At 43.7% G+C, this 18,283-nt stretch overlaps 1 long non-coding RNA gene across 1 annotated transcript in view; it reads left to right on the top strand.

The window, feature by feature from the left end:
• Positions 1-18,283, top strand: part of LOC135900540 (uncharacterized) — a 219,765-nt gene that overhangs the window by 75,574 nt on the left and 125,908 nt on the right. The window lies entirely within an intron of this gene.

The raw sequence follows: 18,283 nt of genomic DNA on the forward strand, positions 1-18,283 counted from the left end.
TATTCGAGATGTTGCTAAAATATTTAGGACTAATTACGTAATTAGGCGAATGAAACAAATACCTGAGTAATTCCAAGCGGCAGCAAACAACATTACTTTGATTTCATTCAGCTGCGGCGCATTTGCATATTTTAGAAGTTTGACTCGAGTTGAATGGGATACTAGGAGAAATACAGCTTGTAGTTTATTGTGCCGAGTACACGCGTTCTGCGTTCGGTTCCGTTTAGTATTCTGGGGTTCAATTTTGTAGAAATGCCTTTTTTCATGCCAATGTCTTTTCGCATGACGTCAACGCTTTTCGAAATCGTGGGTGCGTATGCAGCAGGTTTTTCGGATAGTCCAATCAAAAGCTCCCTTCTCTGGCCAGATGTTTCTTACGTGTTCTCTTCTCTTTTTCTGGGGCTGTAAAGCAAACTTATTTTGTAAAAGGACATTTATTGTAAGGTGACATCCGATCTACGTAAAAAAAAATTGTTTTACAGTCTCCCAACGCAAAAGCTGCAACACTTTAAAAAGAAACAAACGCAAGTGCTCACATTTTTGAAGGAAAAATGGCAACCTCTGTTGAAACCCAACAGGTGGTCTCCAAGCGTCTATGCTAGCTCGTATTGCAGCGCATGAAACTGCGATCCACAGCAGTGTAATTTCTTCGGCGAAGAATTTCAGACGCTTCTCCCGGGAGCCGTGAAATGCAAGAGTGAGGCGGGTAAGTATTGCTCGTGTAGTGCTTGCACTGCGTGCAAGCACTACACGAGTTGCCTGTGTTGCCTACACGCGGCCTGTGTTTCATGATGTGTGGTTCTTTTTTTTTAGGAAGAGCCAGCAATAATTATTCATAAGGCCCGAAAACAAGATTTGGAAAGTAGTAGCTCGAGAACCGACAAGGCAGTGAGCACCTTTCAATAGGTCACCGCCACGACAGAAGCTTGGCTAAAGTAATCGCAGTGACGGTAACCAGCAGCAGCAGCAGCAGCAGCCTGGTTACGCCCACTGCAGGGCAAAGGCCTCTCCCATATTTCTCCAACAACCCCGGTCATGTACTAATTGTGGCCATGCCGTCCCTGCAAACTTCTTAATCTCATCCGCCCACCTAAATTTCTGCCGTCCCCTGCTACGCTTCCCTTCCCTTGGAATCCAGTCCGTAACCCTTAATGACCATCGGTTATCTTCCCTCCTCATTACATGTTCTGCCCATGCCCATTTCTTTTTCTTGATTTCAACTAAGATGTCATTAACTCGCGTTTGTTCCCTCACCCAATCTGCTCTTTTCTTGTCCCTTAAGGTTACGCCTATGATTCTTCGTTCCATAGCTCGTTGCGTCGTCCTCAATTTGAGTAGAACCCTTTTCGTAAGCCTCCAGGTTTCTGCCCCGTAGGTGAGTACTGGTAAGACACAGCTATTATACACTTTTCTCTTGAGGGATAATGGCAACCTGCTGTTCATGATCTGAGAATGCCTGCCAAACGCACCCCAGCCCATTCTTATTCTTCTGATTATTTCTGTCTCATGATCCGGATCCGCAGTCACTACCTGCCCTAAGTAGATGTATTCCCTTACGACTTCCAGTGCCTCGTTGCCTATTGTAAACTGCTGTTCTCTTCCGAGACTGTTAAACATTACTTTAGTTTTCTGCAGATTAATTTTTAGACCCACTCTTCTGCTTTGCCTCTCCAGGTCAGTGAGCATGCATTGCAGTTGGTCCCCTGAGTTACTAAGCAAGGCAATATCATCAGCGAATCGCAAGTTACTAAGGTATTCTCCATTAACTTTTATCCCCATTTCTTCCCAATCCAGGTCTCTGAATACCTCCTGTAAACATGCTGTGAATAGCATTGGAGAGATCGTATCTCCCTGCCTGACGCCTTTCTTTATTGGGATTTTGAAAGGCATCAGGCAGGGAGATACGATCTGTCCAATGATATTCACAGCGTGTTTACAGGAGGTATTCAGAGACCTCCTGTAACCATTCCTTGGTTAAGAGACGGTAACCTTGGTTAAGAGTTCCAGAGACGGTAACCATTCCTTGGTTAAGTGCGTCTGCACTGACGGTACCGCTCCGAGAAGAAGCTGTTAAAGCGGTAACTATGAGCAGCGACTTTCACTTTCTTTACGTAAACGGTATAAAAAAGTGAACCATGAAGGACCAAAATCGAAGTGAGGATTTCATGCGGGCTTCAAGCTTAGACAAATGTTTGCCTCTAACGTTGTTGCTGTGTTGCGGACTGGCTGAAATTCCCAAGTTTAGAAAGGAAGGCAAAATGTCACGGCACAGATTTATGGGTCGTAAATATATTTTTGGTGTCTCAATTTAGGGCACAGTACTTATTATTGCAGAAAATCGAAAGCTTGCAAATGCGAACGATTAAATAACATTCCAAGGTCTTGATACTGAGCTTCTGTAAATAAATTAACTTTACATGTTTTTCTTTTTCTGCACACAGCACCACGAGGCGCACATGGAGAGCCTGGCCCAACTAAGGAACTAAGGGAGCAGCTGGTTCAAGGTGTGTGGGGTTTGCGGGAAGTCGAGCCGCATAGCCTCGAACTAGAGCGCCGGTCGCACGAGACCAACCAACGCCTGCTTCAACAGCTGCTGGCTGCCCTTGTCTATGGCGCCAACCAGGCCCCTCGCCTCTGTCAGTTCTCTCGTGAGAAGTAAAGGAGCATAAGCAAGGAATCTGACGTAACATTTTTTCTTCTTCTTTAGTTTAACAAATTTGCTGATGTAGTAATGATGATACGAAGCCCGATTATTGCTGAGTTACAACAAATAATTGCCTATGTCAAGCTTTAATGCAACCACAAATCGCACAGGAGATGCAGCATGAGTTTGTGCTTGAAGTGATACTGCAGCAATGGGATTGTCTACGCCATCAGGCTCACCTGCACAAGTACCAGAAATCCTGGTTCGTCAAATAGGTCTTGTCTCATCAAATAGGGACAATCACTAGCTGAGGGGTGCAGGAATTCTGTCCTTAAGATAACATCGCAAGCAACCTATGAACACACTCAGAATAGAAGTTACGAACATTCCTTGCTTATGCTCCTACATTTCATATATATATATATATATATATATATATATATATATATATATATATATATATATATATATATATAGTCATATAATGAGAAGCCAACAAACACTGACACCAAGTACAACATAGGGGAAATTGCATGTGCTTAATAAATGAAATAAAGTAATGATTAATTAATGGAAATTAAAGTGGATGAAAAAACAACTTGCCGCAGGTGGGAACCGAACCCACAACCTTCGCATGTCGCGTGCGATGCTCTACCAATTGAGCTACCGCGGCGGCGTTTCCCCATCCACTTTCTTGGGTATTTATGTGTACTAGTTGAACCCTGGGAGTGTTAGCCAGCGCCCCCACTCACAGACCTTGGCAGCGGACGTGGAACGTCTTTTTTGCCGCAGGCGTCACGAGAACGTGATCTTTTCGGGTGAAGGCAACTGGTTAATAAACCCACATATGCTACCTGAAGGCATCAATGTTGCCGGATTCGAGACCCTCGTTATGTAATAGACTAGAAGAAAGGGGGTTAACCGAGGGACCCGATATTTATTAGTCATATAATGAGAAGCCAACAAACACTGACACCAAGTACAACATAGGGGAAATTGCATGTGCTTAATAAATGAAATAAAGTAATGATTAATTAATGGAAATTAAAGTGGATGAAAAAACAACTTGCCGCAGGTGGGAACCGAACCCACAACCTTCGCATGTCGCGTGCGATGCTCTACCAATTGAGCTACCCCGGCGGCGTTTCCCCATCCACTTTCTTGGGTATTTATGTGTACTAGTTGAACCCTGGGAGTGTTAGCCAGCGCCCCCACTCACAGACCTTGGCAGCGGACGTGGAACGTCTTTTTTGCCGCAGGCGTCACGAGAACGTGATCTTTTCGGGTGAAGGCAACTGGTTAATAAACCCACATATGCTACCTGAAGGCATCAATGTTGCCGGATTCGAGACCCTCGTTATGTAATAGACTAGAAGAAAGGGGGTTAACCGAGGGACCCGATATTTATTAGTCATATAATGAGAAGCCAACAAACACTGACACCAAGTACAACATAGGGGAAATTGCATGTGCTTAATAAATGAAATAAAGTAATGATTAATTAATGGAAATTAAAGTGGATGAAAAAACAACTTGCCGCAGGTGGGAACCGAACCCACAACCTTCGCATGTCGCGTGCGATGCTCTACCAATTGAGCTACCGCGGCGGCGTTTCCCCATCCACTTTCTTGGGTATTTATGTGTACTAGTAGAACCCTGGGAGTGTTAGCCAGCGCCCCCACTCACAGACCTTGGCAGCGGACGTGGAACGTCTTTTTTGCCGCAGGCGTCACGAGAACGTGATCTTTTCGGGTGAAGGCAACTGGTCAATAAACCCACATATGCTACCTGAAGGCATCAATGTTGCCGGATTCGAGACCCTCGTTATGTAATAGACGAGAAGAAAGGGGGTTAACCGAGGGACCCGATATTTATTAGTCATAGAATGAGAAGCCAACAAACACTGACACCAAGTACAACATAGGGGAAATTGCATGTGCTTAATAAATGAAATAAAGTAATGAATAATTAATGGAAATTAAAGTGGATGAAAAAACAACTTGCCGCAGGTGGGAACCGAACCCACAACCTTCGCATGTCGCGTGCGATGCTCTACCAATTGAGCTACCGCGGCGGCGTTTCCCCATCCACTTTCTTGGGTATTTATGTGTACTAGTAGAACCCTGGGAGTGTTAGCCAGCGCCCCCACTCACAGACCTTGGCCAAGGTCACAGCCAAGGTCTGTGAGTGCGGGCGCTGGCTAACACTCCCAGGGTTCTACTAGTACACATAAATACCCAAGAAAGTGGATGGGGAAACGCCGCCGCGGTAGTTCAATTGGTAGAGCATCGCACGCGACATGCGAAGGTTGTGGGTTCGGTTCCCACCTGCGGCAAGTTGTTTTTTCATCCACTTTAATTTCCATTAATTAATCATTACTTTATTTCATTTATTAAGCACATGCAATTTCCCCTATGTTGTACTTTTTCATTTTCATTTCATTTATTTGTTGTTTGAGACATACAGCTGTCTCAGGTGTTGCAGCAAAAGGCAGTATTCTTGCCTGACAAAGGCTGCAGCACCCAAAGCATGTTGACACTCTGAAGCAAACAACAGCACAACAAGTTACAATTTTCGAAATATGATAACATATCAAAAGCGATTAACAATTCGAATCTCAATCAGTACATGTTAACAAGGATAACAAAACAATGATATTGTGGTACATAAGGAAGTTATACAATAAAGTAGTGAAGAAAATACGTTTTAACAGATTTCTTGAACCTCAAGCTTGAAGTCAAGGTTTGTAATTGTTCCAGTATTGTGGGGTTATTGTTTAGTAAGGTTGATATTTGAAAGTGTAATGCCTGTTTCCCGTAGTTCGTGCGAGTAAGCGGTATAGAGATTGAGTCATGTCTGAGATTATACGGTGTTTCCTTGGTGGCGAAGGTCTGATTAAATTGTATGTGATCAACTTGACGGAGACGGAACGCCTCGAGCGATAGCTTGTGCAAAAATAGGCGATCTATATCGAGTATGCCAAGCTTATCAAAAAACGGTTTAGTGTGTGCAAGAACAGGTAGGTTACAAACTGCCCTTACGGCTCTTTTTTGCAGCCTATATAGTGACATAAGGTTAGTTTTGGTAGTAGTTCCCCAGACCAGAAGGGAATAGTGTAGACGAGAGTGTATTAGTGTGTAATATAGCTGTTTCTTTAAATTCATTGGAATAAGATGCTTTAACATGTTAATCATTCCCGTCGCTCTACGAATGTCCGCTCTGAGGGTCTCCACATGAATGGACCAATACAGGTTTTCGTTAAACCATACGCCTAAAAATTTTACGCACTTCGTATTTTCTATAATGCGCCCCCAAAATTTAACTCGTAGTGACCCGTCAGCTGCTTTCCTTTAGGTCTAAATATGACGTACTTTGTTTTTTCGCAGTTCAGTTGTATTTTATTTGAATTTAGCCAACAGTTGAGGTCCCCCATCCATCTATTGGCTGCGGTAAATGCTTCTTGAATGTTGTGATCAGAGAAGAAAACGCTGGTGTCATCTGCATACAAAGTTATGCACTGTGTATTTGGGATGTTGACAATATCATTGATATAGAGAAGAAACAAAGTTGGGCCTAGGATTGAGCCCTGAGGAACACCGCAGTTTAGATCAAGAAGTTGGGACTTAGAATCATTTATGCAAACAAACTGCTTACGGGAGCTGAGATAGTTCTTGATTAAAGTATATGCTACACCTCTTATGCCATACCAGGGTAACTTTCGGAGCAAAATATCGTGATTAATAGAGTCAAAAGCCTTTCGGAAATCTAAAAATACTCCAATAGTGTAAGTCTGTTTTTCAAAGTTCTTAATTAAGTGGTCTTTCGCATGCAAAAGCGCTTGCTCAGTAGACTTTTGTTTCTGAAACCCGAATTGTGCTGGTACTATTGCTTTGTTTTTTGTCAAGTGCCCAACTATTCTTTTATTTAAAATGCGTTCAGGGATTTTAGAAAAGATAGGAAGAACTGAAATGGGTCTGAAATTATTGAGGTTATCTAACGCACCCCCCTTATGCAGTGCCACTACTCTCGCAATTTTCATGAGCGCGGGAAATTCACCAGTCGATAAGACGAGGTTGCAGATATGCGAAAGCGGGTGACATATAACTTGCGCTACACTCTTTATAGGCTTTGTACTTATTTCGTCCGCTCCGCATGCGCAGTTATTGTTTAGTGTAGATATGACGTCTGCTATCTCGGCTGGGCTTGTTGGGTACAGGAATATGGTGGGCATATCAGAACATCCTTTGTATGCTTCACATCGGCCTACAGGAGCATCGCTACACTGCGCAGCAGAAACCTGGAAATGCGAGTTAAATTTGTTGGCTAGGCATTCCCCTGATAATGGTATCCCGTCGATAACTATTGACTGAGGACAGTTCGCTTTGTTGCCCGCCAATAATTCTCGAAATGTTCTCCAAAGCAGTGAAGGATTGTTTGCAGCCGCAGTAAACTTATTCTGATAGTACTCACGTTTAGCCTTCATTTTAGAGTTTGTTTTATTTCGAAGCTGCTTGTATGCTTGCAGGACGTGTGGATCTTTCGATTTAATGAATGTTTCAAATAACTTTTTACGGCGTTCAATTTCTTTATATAGTTCATAGGAGACCCAAGGCTTTCTAATTTTTCGGTGCGTTTTGCGCATTTCTAGTGGGAAACAAGTGTCATAAATTTCTTTAAAGAGTGCTATAAACTTACTGTAAGCCTGGTCAACATTTTTTTCTCTCTCTATTACACTCCAATCGGTGTTAGTTACAAGCTCTTGGAACTTCATAATGTTATTGTCACTTATTTTTCTACTTGCTCTGGCTTCTTTCCCATTCCGCGAAACACTACGATGAGTAGAGCGCGGTATAATGCAAAAGATTGGTAAATGGTCACTGATGCCGCTAGATATTATGCCCGAGACCATTTCATCGCTTAAATGGTTCGTTATACACAAGTCTATACACAAGCACTTGGTGTCAGTGTTTGTTGGCTTCTCATTATATGACTAATAAATATCGGGTCCCCCGGTTAACCCCCTTTCTTCTCGTCTATTACATAACGAGGGTCTCGAATCCGGCAACATTGATGCCTTCAGGTAGCATATGTGGGTTTATTGACCAGTTGCCTTCACCCGAAAAGATCACGTTCTCGTGACGCCTGCGGCAAAAAAGACGTTCCACGTCCGCCGCCAAGGTCTGTGAGTGGGGGCGCTGGCTAACACTCCCAGGGTTCTACTAGTACACATAAATACCCAAGAAAGTGGATGGGGAAACGCCGCCGCGGTAGCTCAATTGGTAGAGCATCGCACGCGACATGCGAAGGTTGTGGGTTCGGTTCCCACCTGCGGCAAGTTGTTTTTTCATCCACTTTAATTTCCATTAATTAATCATTACTTTATTTCATTTATTAAGCACATGCAATTTCCCCTATGTTGTACTTGGTGTCAGTGTTTGTTGGCTTCTCATTATATGACTAATAAATATCGGGTCCCTCGGTTAACCCCCTTTCTTCTCGTCTATTACATAACGAGGGTCTCGAATCCGGCAACATTGATGCCTTCAGGTAGCATATGTGGGTTTATTGACCAGTTGCCTTCACCCGAAAAGATCACGTTCTCGTGACGCCTGCGGCAAAAAAGACGTTCCACGTCCGCCGCCAAGGTCTGTGAGTGGGGGCGCTGGCTAACACTCCCAGGGTTCTACTAGTACACATAAATACCCAAGAAAGTGGATGGGGAAACGCCGCCGCGGTAGCTCAATTGGTAGAGCATCGCACGCGACATGCGAAGGTTGTGGGTTCGGTTCCCACCTGCGGCAAGTTGTTTTTTCATCCACTTTAATTTCCATTAATTAATCATTACTTTATTTCATTTATTAAGCACATGCAATTTCCCCTATGTTGTACTTGGTGTCAGTGTTTGTTGGCTTCTCATTCTATGACTAATAAATATCGGGTCCCTCGGTTAACCCCCTTTCTTCTCGTCTATTACATAACGAGGGTCTCGAATCCGGCAACATTGATGCCTTCAGGTAGCATATGTGGGTTTATTGACCAGTTGCCTTCACCCGAAAAGATCACGTTCTCGTGACGCCTGCGGCAAAAAAGACGTTCCACGTCCGCTGCCAAGGTCTGTGAGTGGGGCGCTGGCTAACACTCCCAGGGTTCTACTAGTACACATAAATACCCAAGAAAGTGGATGGGGAAACGCCGCCGCGGTAGCTCAATTGGTAGAGCATCGCACGCGACATGCGAAGGTTGTGGGTTCGGTTCCCACCTGCGGCAAGTTGTTTTTTCATCCACTTTAATTTCCATTAATTAGTCATTACTTTATTTCATTTATTAAGCACATGCAATTTCCCCTATGTTGTACTTGGTGTCAGTGTTTGTTGGCTTCTCATTATATGACTAATAAATATCGGGTCCCTCGGTTAACCCCCTTTCTTCTCGTCTATTACATAACGTTGGTCTCGAATCCGGCAACATTGATGCCTTCAGGTAGCATATGTGGGTTTATTGACCAGTTGCCTTCACCCGAAAAGATCACGTTCTCGTGACGCCTGCGGCAAAAAAGACGTTCCACGTCCGCTGCCAAGGTCTGTGAGTGGGGGCGCTGGCTAACACTCCCAGGGTTCTACTAGTACACATAAATACCCAAGAAAGTGGATGGGGAAACGCCGCCGCGGTAGCTCAATTGGTAGAGCATCGCACGCGACATGCGAAGGTTGTGGGTTCGGTTCCCACCTGCGGCAAGTTGTTTTTTCATCCACTTTAATTTCCATTAATTAATCATTACTTTATTTCATTTATTAGGCACATGCAATTTCTCCTATGTTGTACTTGGTGTCAGTGTTTGTTGGCTTCTCATTAAATGACTAATAAATATCGGGTCCCTCGGTTAACCCCCTTTCTTCTCGTCTATATATATATATATATATATGCATTTTTGTACAATTTCTTATCCCGGCATTACTGAGCGTGAACGCCTACTATCCTTTCTTGTGCAACTCTTGCAGTGTCATAATATTTGTTTTCATGCACTGTTCTTTGGGTGCAGGTACTTGTGAATGTGTGGCCCTTGCAGTGCAGTTCATTGGCAATATTTATGAAGCAGAGTCGCTTTGTTAACATAGAAGTATGATATTATGGCTTTTTTTAGGTGTGTAACTCCACAACGACTTGTTCTTTTCACATGAAATGACCTATCTGTACTTTAGACTATCATAAATATTGTTCTGTTGCAGCGGGATGATCTATGAAGTTGCACATATTGTGGTATAATTTAAACCGGATGCTATTTCCGTGTCACTGCGGAGTACACAAGTTTTTTTAAACAGTCCGTACCGCCACCTACGATATCTTACGGTGCATTAATTTCTGATACTTTTTTGATGCGCGCAGAAGGTGATGCGATAATTAATGTGACATGTCTCTGTAATACGTAGCATGTCTCTACTACTGCAGCACTCCTGATGATTCTCACACTTCTTTACCGTAGAGGCTTTTGCACATGATATTTATTTATTTATTTATTTAGTACATACTGCAGACCACATTGTGGTCCTTGCAGGACGGGCAGACATTGAGTACAAGGCACATACAAGATACATTCGTATACATTCATAAAATATATAGACTTTACAATGATATATTGCTCACAGAAACATTTAGTGAAAAAGATCAAAACACAATACCTAAATTAATTATTCGTGCAAACAGAACGATATATAAAAAAAAGGCATGGGAATCGCACATCAAAGGCACGTCGCATTGCACATGAAAGGCAAGGGAATTTGAGAGCCGAGGACCGGCCCCGCTCGATCAACAGGAAGAACACATTCTATACAGAAAAAAAGACAATAAAAACTCACATAAAACACAGTCACATATTGTAAGGGGAGAGCAGCGAATTGCATTCAGAGATAGTTCGGGGAAAGAAGAACTTATAGCTGTCTGTCCTAGCATAGATAGGTGTTAGTGTATCCAGACGATGGTGTCGTGTATACGTAGATGACTTACGTATAGTGAAGGGTCCAATGCCAATTTGTGATTAATTAGATTATGTAAGAAGTCTAGCCTGTGTTTTTGTCTTCTTTGTTCAAGCGAAGGAATATCAGTAGCCAACATTAGCTCGGATGGGGAATTCGAACTTTTTAACTTAGAATATATAAAACGAACAGATGTTCGCTGTATTCTCTCAAGTTTGTTAACATTGACTTTAGTATAGGGATCCCATGCATCCCAAGCATATTCAAGTTTTGGCCGGATATAGGTTAGGTAAGTGAGTAGCTTAACCTTTGAAGGGGCATTTCTTAGTTTGGGTCGCAGATAGCTTAGCTTTCGAAATGCGGAAGAACATGTGTTGTCAATGTGAAGGTTCCAGGAACATTTATTAGTGAATGTTACGCCAAGGTACTTGTAACTCTCAACTTGCTTTAATGAAGCAGATCCCATTTGATACGTACATTCCAGGGGATTCTTTTTATGCGTTATGCGAAGAGAGACAGATTATCTATGTTTGCAGCCATGCCCCATTCTTCGCACCCCAAAAATATATTATTCAAGCTAGAGTTAAGTTCCTTCTGATCATCCACGGACTTAATAGCACGAAATACAACGCAGTCATGTGCAAACAGCCTTATTTGTGTTCCTGGTTTGACGATGGTAACAATGCCATTAATATATAAAAGAAAGAGCAATGGACCCAGGACACAGCCCTGGGGAACACCTGAAGTGACTGGTAGATATCCCGGGTTGTGATCGTCAACTGAAACATACTGTTGGCGATTATCCAGATAGTCTGTAATCCAGGTAATTATGATGTCCGGAAGATTAATGTTCCTTAATTTTAAAATTAGCTTTCTGTGAATTATCCTATCGACTGCTTTACTGTAGTCCAAAAACACTGTGTCAATTTGACCGTTGGCATCCAAAGCTTTGGCCATTGATTCAATTATTGTTACTAATTGTGTGGTAGTGGAACAACCTTTTCTGAAGCCATGTTGAGCACTTGTTAGTATGGAATGTTCATCTAAAAATTCATTAATGCGAGTTGGAATTATGTGCTCGAAAAGTTAGCAGCACGATGACGTTAACGATATGGGGCGGTAATTCTCGAACAATAATCGATCGCCTTTCTTAAAGACCGGAACAACTCGAGCCAACTTCCAATCTTCAGGCACTTTCGCGCTTAACAAAGATGCTCTGAATAATACAACTAAGAATTTGGCAACAGTTCCGGCGTATCGCCTAAGAAACTCATTCGGAAGGTTGTCAGGGCCAAGGGTTGTTTTGGTTTTTAAGTTGAGTAACATAGACACTATGCCTTGGTAAGATATAAAGTTCGCCTCATGCTCTTCAAATACTGCAGAACTCAAAGGTGGTCCTGACCGTGCACGGGAGAATACGCTATGAAAATAAGTGTTAAAATGTTGTGCGATGGCAATCAAGTCGTTAAGAATGGTTGCATTAACTGCAATTTCTGTAATAGCCTTCTTGCTATTGCCAAGGTATCCCCAAAAATTATCCGGTGCGTTTTTTATAAAGTTTGGCGATGTTGTGGAAAAATAAGAATCTTTTGAATCGCGCACGGCGCATGACAGCTGTTTTTGGAGTTCCGTGATAACGACTGCGCGTGGATGCTTCTTTTTTATTCGTTTGATTTTGCGCTTTAGTTGTATTATTCCACGCGTCATCCAAGGCGTGTTTTTATTGACTTTCTTAGTTTTAGTGGGTATGAATGTATCTATGCAATGCCTGCACATTGTAGTAAATGCGGTCTAAAGTGCAGACACATCACTACTACTGTCTGCAAAGCGCGTAAAACAAGTTTCCATGTAGTCGACTATGCTGGCGTCATCCGCTCTGGCGTAATCGTTAAAAGATTTGGTATTGGAAGTTTTAGGAACAGTAGTTTTGACAATGGGCAAGGAAAGTGCAATAAGGTAATGGTCAGATAAGCCATCCTCAATTGACACGGTATGCTCGGAAAAAGTTCGGTTTAAGAAAATACCATCTAATATAGAACATGATGACCCTTGCACACGCGTGGGTTTATTAACCACTTGAATAAGATCCTGTGTTAGCATAATGTCAAAAATAATGTTAGCATTTGCATCGGCCTTATTGTTTGTTTTGAGGAGCTCCCAATTGATACGAGGCAAGTTAAGATCGCCGATCAGAATTTTTTTTTTTATTTTGGTAGAGAGACATGTGCTCTTTAGGTTTATTCAAGTATTCTGGTGTAGAATCAGGTGGTGTATAAAATGCGAACAGCACAAAGCATTGACCCCAGCATGATAAACTGACGCACAGGTACTCTAGTTCAGGAGTATCACCGATAAGCATGGCTCCGATTTGATCTTTCACTAGAACCGCTATGCCTCCCCCTCTGCGCAATCTATCGTTACGAAATACTTTGTAATGGGGTGGAAAAACGAGTTCATTTGTTATATCGCTGCGCAACCAGGTTTGCGTTATGACTGCGATGTGCGGATCGTGTTGTAGCAAGTGAATTTCGAGGGAATCTATCTTGTTCACCATGCTACGAGCATTAAAATTCACGATACGCCGATGTTTATCCTTGGCTGAAACTGAATTTCTGTGGATGGCAGGTTCGTAGTTTTTCAACACGAAAGTTCTGATGCATTGTCTGGATCATTGGCGACTCTCGTGCCTATTTCTGCGCTTGCGCGTGACGACGGGTCGTGGGGCGGTATGGTGTTTCTGCGTCGTTTTTTAGAACAGGAATTCTTTCATTTGTTTCCTCACTCCAAATATAAGCTGTCCTATTGATGTATAATTTGTCAAAAGCTAAGGAAATTTATCACCCTTCTCGCGGTTTTCTTTCGCACTTGCCCACAGCTTCCTCCTCACTTCTCGAACGTTTCGCGAATAGCCTTCACTTATTGATATAGTAGTGTTCTTCAGCTTTTGGCATTGCTTAAAAATCAACTCTTTGTCTCTTGTATCGAACAATCTCAGGATGACAGGTCGTTACTTATATGTGGACGGACGACCTAATCTATGTATTCGTTCAATAGCTATCGGGTTCAGTTTGAGAAGTTCTTGGAAGATACCTTTATTTACGGCTGTTTCCAATGATTCACTGTTTTCACTCTCTGGTTCTGTTAGGCCAAAAATATACAAATTACGTCTTCTACTGTGGTTCTCCAATTTGTCTGTTTTCTTTTCAAGGGTCAGAACAACTTCGTTAATATGTGAAAGACGATTTTGGCATAAAGTGACGTTGCCTTCAAGTTTTGATAAAGCTTCTATCTTTTTTTCAGTTTCTACCAGGCGGTTTTCTTTGATATCATTGATATCAGCTGCGATTTCCTTAAGTTGTTTCAAGATTTGAGAAACTTCGGGCCGGGGGTTAGTTTCAATGTCCCCTCCTAAAAGCAGTAAATTGCGGAGGCAAAAAACATCAAGCAAGAAACACAGCCATGGGCACAGCAGCACTAGGAGAAACGGATTGCTTGAACGGTAACACTTGCCGTAATCCTTTCTCACCTGCACAAAGAACAGCAGAGGGTTTAACCACATTCTTTCGGTGCCACCGTGCCCAGCGGCTGCGTATTCCAATGGGTGGCCCTTTATACTGTATCCGCACGGTGTCGCCACATGCAGAAGCTGCGTGGCGCCCTCTGTGCTTGCTGGCGTGTGAGGAGGTGGTCTGATGGGAGGCAACAGAAGCTGATCAGCAGGTTGATGGTAGATGAGATCGCCGTGCTCGTACGTAGCCGCCGTGACCACGTTGTACTCCAGGCAGTACGCAGTGAGCAGGAGGCAGAACTGCACAAAGAACAGCAGAGGGTTTAACCGCATTCTTTCGGTGCCACCGTGCCCAGTCATATGTAGATAAACAAGTTTTACTGTGAAAAAGGGCTGTATGTTGAAAATTGAAATAATAAAGAAAGCCGCAGTTTTGTTTAATGCTTGTATTTACACATCACTACTATATTTGTAGTGCTGGCTTGCAGTGCAAAAGTTTAATTGTGCAATATTTCGGTTACTCAGTTCTGCTATTTACAAATCAGGGCTCTTTGTTGAAACCTATGAACTACTCATACGCGAATACACTTAGCGGGAACCACAGCGTTTGACATGTTGGATGATCAGTTGATAGCATTCTCATTACTCTGAAGAAACGTTGTGGTTGTTTTAAGACAAAATGGTGGACAACCTAGGATGTGAACATGCGACAGCACGTTCGACGGAACAGAAAGTGTGACGCGCGCAGTGCATTTTGGCTTTTGCGCGCTTTTCTGCCTGAGCAGAAAGGGAGGGGACAAACTCTTATGTCCTTCATTGCACAAGGGGGCAAGAGAACTGTCAGGAACACCATTAAGAAAGAAAGCCACAAAACAACATTGCAAGCTACATTCATGGCACACAGGACATCAGACGAAGACAGAAGCAGCAAGCAAATCTTGGCAAAGGCCCTTTTAAAAACCGCAGAATTTTATTTCACTTTCCATCTTAAATCTTGTTACTAAATATTTCGTTTTACTTACTATAAACATAAACTCTACAGAACTCTTCAATTCACAATTTTACATTCGTCGACAAATCATAAATGACTTTCATTACCTAGACATCAACTGCAATTGAGTACGGAAAATACTCTGTCAGCAATTTAACAGCATGAAATTTTTTGGCATCTCTTAGACCACCACACCTTGCTGTCACCACAACAGCTTCTACGCACCTAGCAGTGCTCACGCTGCTGTTGACGTCGCAACTGCCGCCACACATTGCTTAAGTAACGCATGTGTTGAGTACCGGTTATGTCGAACATACCAATAACCATGTCTCGGACAGCCCGCACTCTCAATTAGTGAATTCGGGACCTCTTGTTTAGGGGCAGAACGAGTGGTATGGGGTCGCCATTAATGGCATGTCCGCTACTACTGCTGCTCCTGCTGTAGTCATCACTTTCATCCTCATATTCTCTGTCGCGTACAGTAAGCCAAAGTTTGCGAAACACAGCAGCTGATGCGACAATGCTGGCCGCAGGTTCCGGCTCATAGAAAAGGGGTGCGGTACCGATGCAGACAGCAGACATGGCTATTCAAGAGCTCAATACACCTCTGCACCACGAAACGCCTGGCGGCATGTGCTGTGTTGTACTTCCCTCGGTTGTGTGCATTAGAGGATGGCCAGGTCCCAGTGTCAGGTGCCACGGCTCCATGGGGTAGCCACTGTCACGCGCATGAAGATGGAAGATGAAAGTGCATTGAGTACTTCTCTGACGAGAGGCAAGTTGGTGACTGAGCAAAGCTATAGAATCATTCAACAATTGTAGAGTTCGGAGGTTGAAGACTCTAGAGAATACTTTAGTGAGTCTAAATAAAAGAATGAGTTGGGCATGTCCACCCCGACACATACTGCTAACCAAATTACAAGCGCCCTGTTGAGTTTCGGGCTGGGGGGAGGGAATTTCCTTCTGCTGCGTCTGTAATGTGACGTTTTTCTTGAAAGGTCGTAAGATTACCTTTGAAGGGGCAATGCTGCGGGAGAGCCGGACCGTTAGCTCGGGCGCGGTTCGTGAATCCACGCGCTAAGCAGTTGCCCCGCTCATTAGGGTTGCAACCAGCTTGGTTAGTTAGATCGTTCACGTGCGCCGGGAACCACGCTATGGTATGACCTCCAGTGCCTTCTCGCGTAGTAGTACGAAATGATCTATTGATGACGCGGGCTGCGTGTTTACAAACTTGAAACAGATAGAAATTTGTCAACGGCAGTGGAAACGTCCCTATAACAGTGATCAATCGAGGAGCAGACTGGCGACGCGCTCTGTCGATCCTTCCGTGACTTTAATTGAACTGTCGTCCTGCTCGCAGAGAATTTCTCGGGTGAATAACTCAGCCGAGGTCAGGTGAAATGGCGCTTGTAAAACATTTTAAGGCGGAAGCCTTATGTGGTTCATTGCGCGATGACTATGACCGAAGCACGCCGGGGGTAAAATGTGGCACAAAAATCCACCTGGCCTTCAGCTTGCGAGTGGCGTGTGGAGAGGGAAAGGACGGCGCCCGCGAAATGTGTTGCGTCGCTGACGTCACGCAGCGGCTGCGGGGGCGGTTGTGGCAACAGTCAACTGCGAAGCGAGACAGTCGGTGATGGAAGACGCTGGCCAGTGATATAGCCGATTGCGCGGTATGCCTCGCAAGTACGCTACGGCCGAGGAGGCTTACCAAGCGAGAAACGAGATGCGGGGTGCGAAGAGGCGGGAGCAAAAAGAAATCATGGGAGCAAGGCCTTCGACCACGAGTGCTGTTTTGCCCTGCTGAAAGGACGCACTGAAAGTGTGTTGTGCTTGTATTACACATTTGTAACACTTACTGGCCATTAGCTTGCTGCATCCTGAGGTAGTGCATTAAGTGCTCGCATTTGTCGTTGAGGTCGACCTACAACCGCCTCACGTGTGCTTCACACTGCGGATCGTTATGTCTCGCAAAAAGTGTGGTCCCCGATTGAATAACTTCATGCAATACCAAGCATGCTTTCGCCTTCATGTTTTACAGAGAGTGTAACGTCCGTCAGAATTTTCTTCCTTGAGTGCCAGTAACAATGACACAATAATAAAAAGGATTATCAGTCTCCCTACAACGTCTGCACGTAATAGATATCTAGGAGAACGCGTCAGATCACACCCTGAAAAGATAAGCGTTTTACGCCCTGAGAATAATATAGTTTAAAAAGTTGACTCGTCATCCTGGTCCTGTGAAAGGGGATGTCCAGGGAAGCAGTTGAAAACCACCAGGAAAACTGCTGAGGGCGGTACGCAATGCTTTATGGTTTTAGAGTAACATCACTAATGCTATTTTTGAGTAATGGTAGTAATCGGCGTAATGGCAACCTTGAAAGCACGAAGCCGCCCATAGCGGCACTACAACAACATTGTAATTAGTTCATAGGCTGGTTATTTCATATACGAAAAGGTAGGCACGTCACACTTCACATTGCAAACTGCCGTCGACGCGGCAGCTTCCGGAACAGTAATCTTTAAAAATTAAATTATGTGGTTTTACGCGCCACAACCACTTGCTGATTATGAGGCATGCCGTAGTGGAGGACTCCGGAGATTTGGACCACCAGGGGTTCTTTAACGTGCACCTAAATCTAAGTACAAGGGTATTTTCGCATTTCGCCCCCACCGAAATGTGGTCGCCATGGCCGGGATTCAATCCCGCGACCTCGTGCTCAGCAGCCCAACATCACAGCCACTGAACAACCACGGCGGGTACAGTAATCTTTACTGAGTAATGTAGGCGGGGAGCGCTACGTGCTTCGCATTGCATGTAATCACTGGAGCACTTTGTCATCAATTACGCGGTTCAGATGCTTGTTTTGAGCTTGTTCTTGCGTAATTGTAATTGTTTTTGCGTATGTTGTATGCGTAATTCCAAGGAATTTATCTGCTATTCATTCCAATTCTCTGATTGCTTGTAGCCTCTGCCTTACCGGGATAAAGCATTGCGCTTGAAGGCACAAGCGATTGATGATGGCAGTTCTCTGTCAACGTTACTCAAAAAAAAAAAATATCCCTATTCGTACCCATAGACAGCCCCACTGTAAATATTTTAGTACCACACCGATTGCTGCATGAATGTGTCGATTTGATAAGGCGGACTAGAGTCACAGTCATACGGA

Source organism: Dermacentor albipictus, chromosome 5, assembly GCF_038994185.2.
Source record: "Dermacentor albipictus isolate Rhodes 1998 colony chromosome 5, USDA_Dalb.pri_finalv2, whole genome shotgun sequence".
Classification (NCBI taxonomy): Eukaryota; Metazoa; Arthropoda; class Arachnida; order Ixodida; family Ixodidae; genus Dermacentor; species Dermacentor albipictus.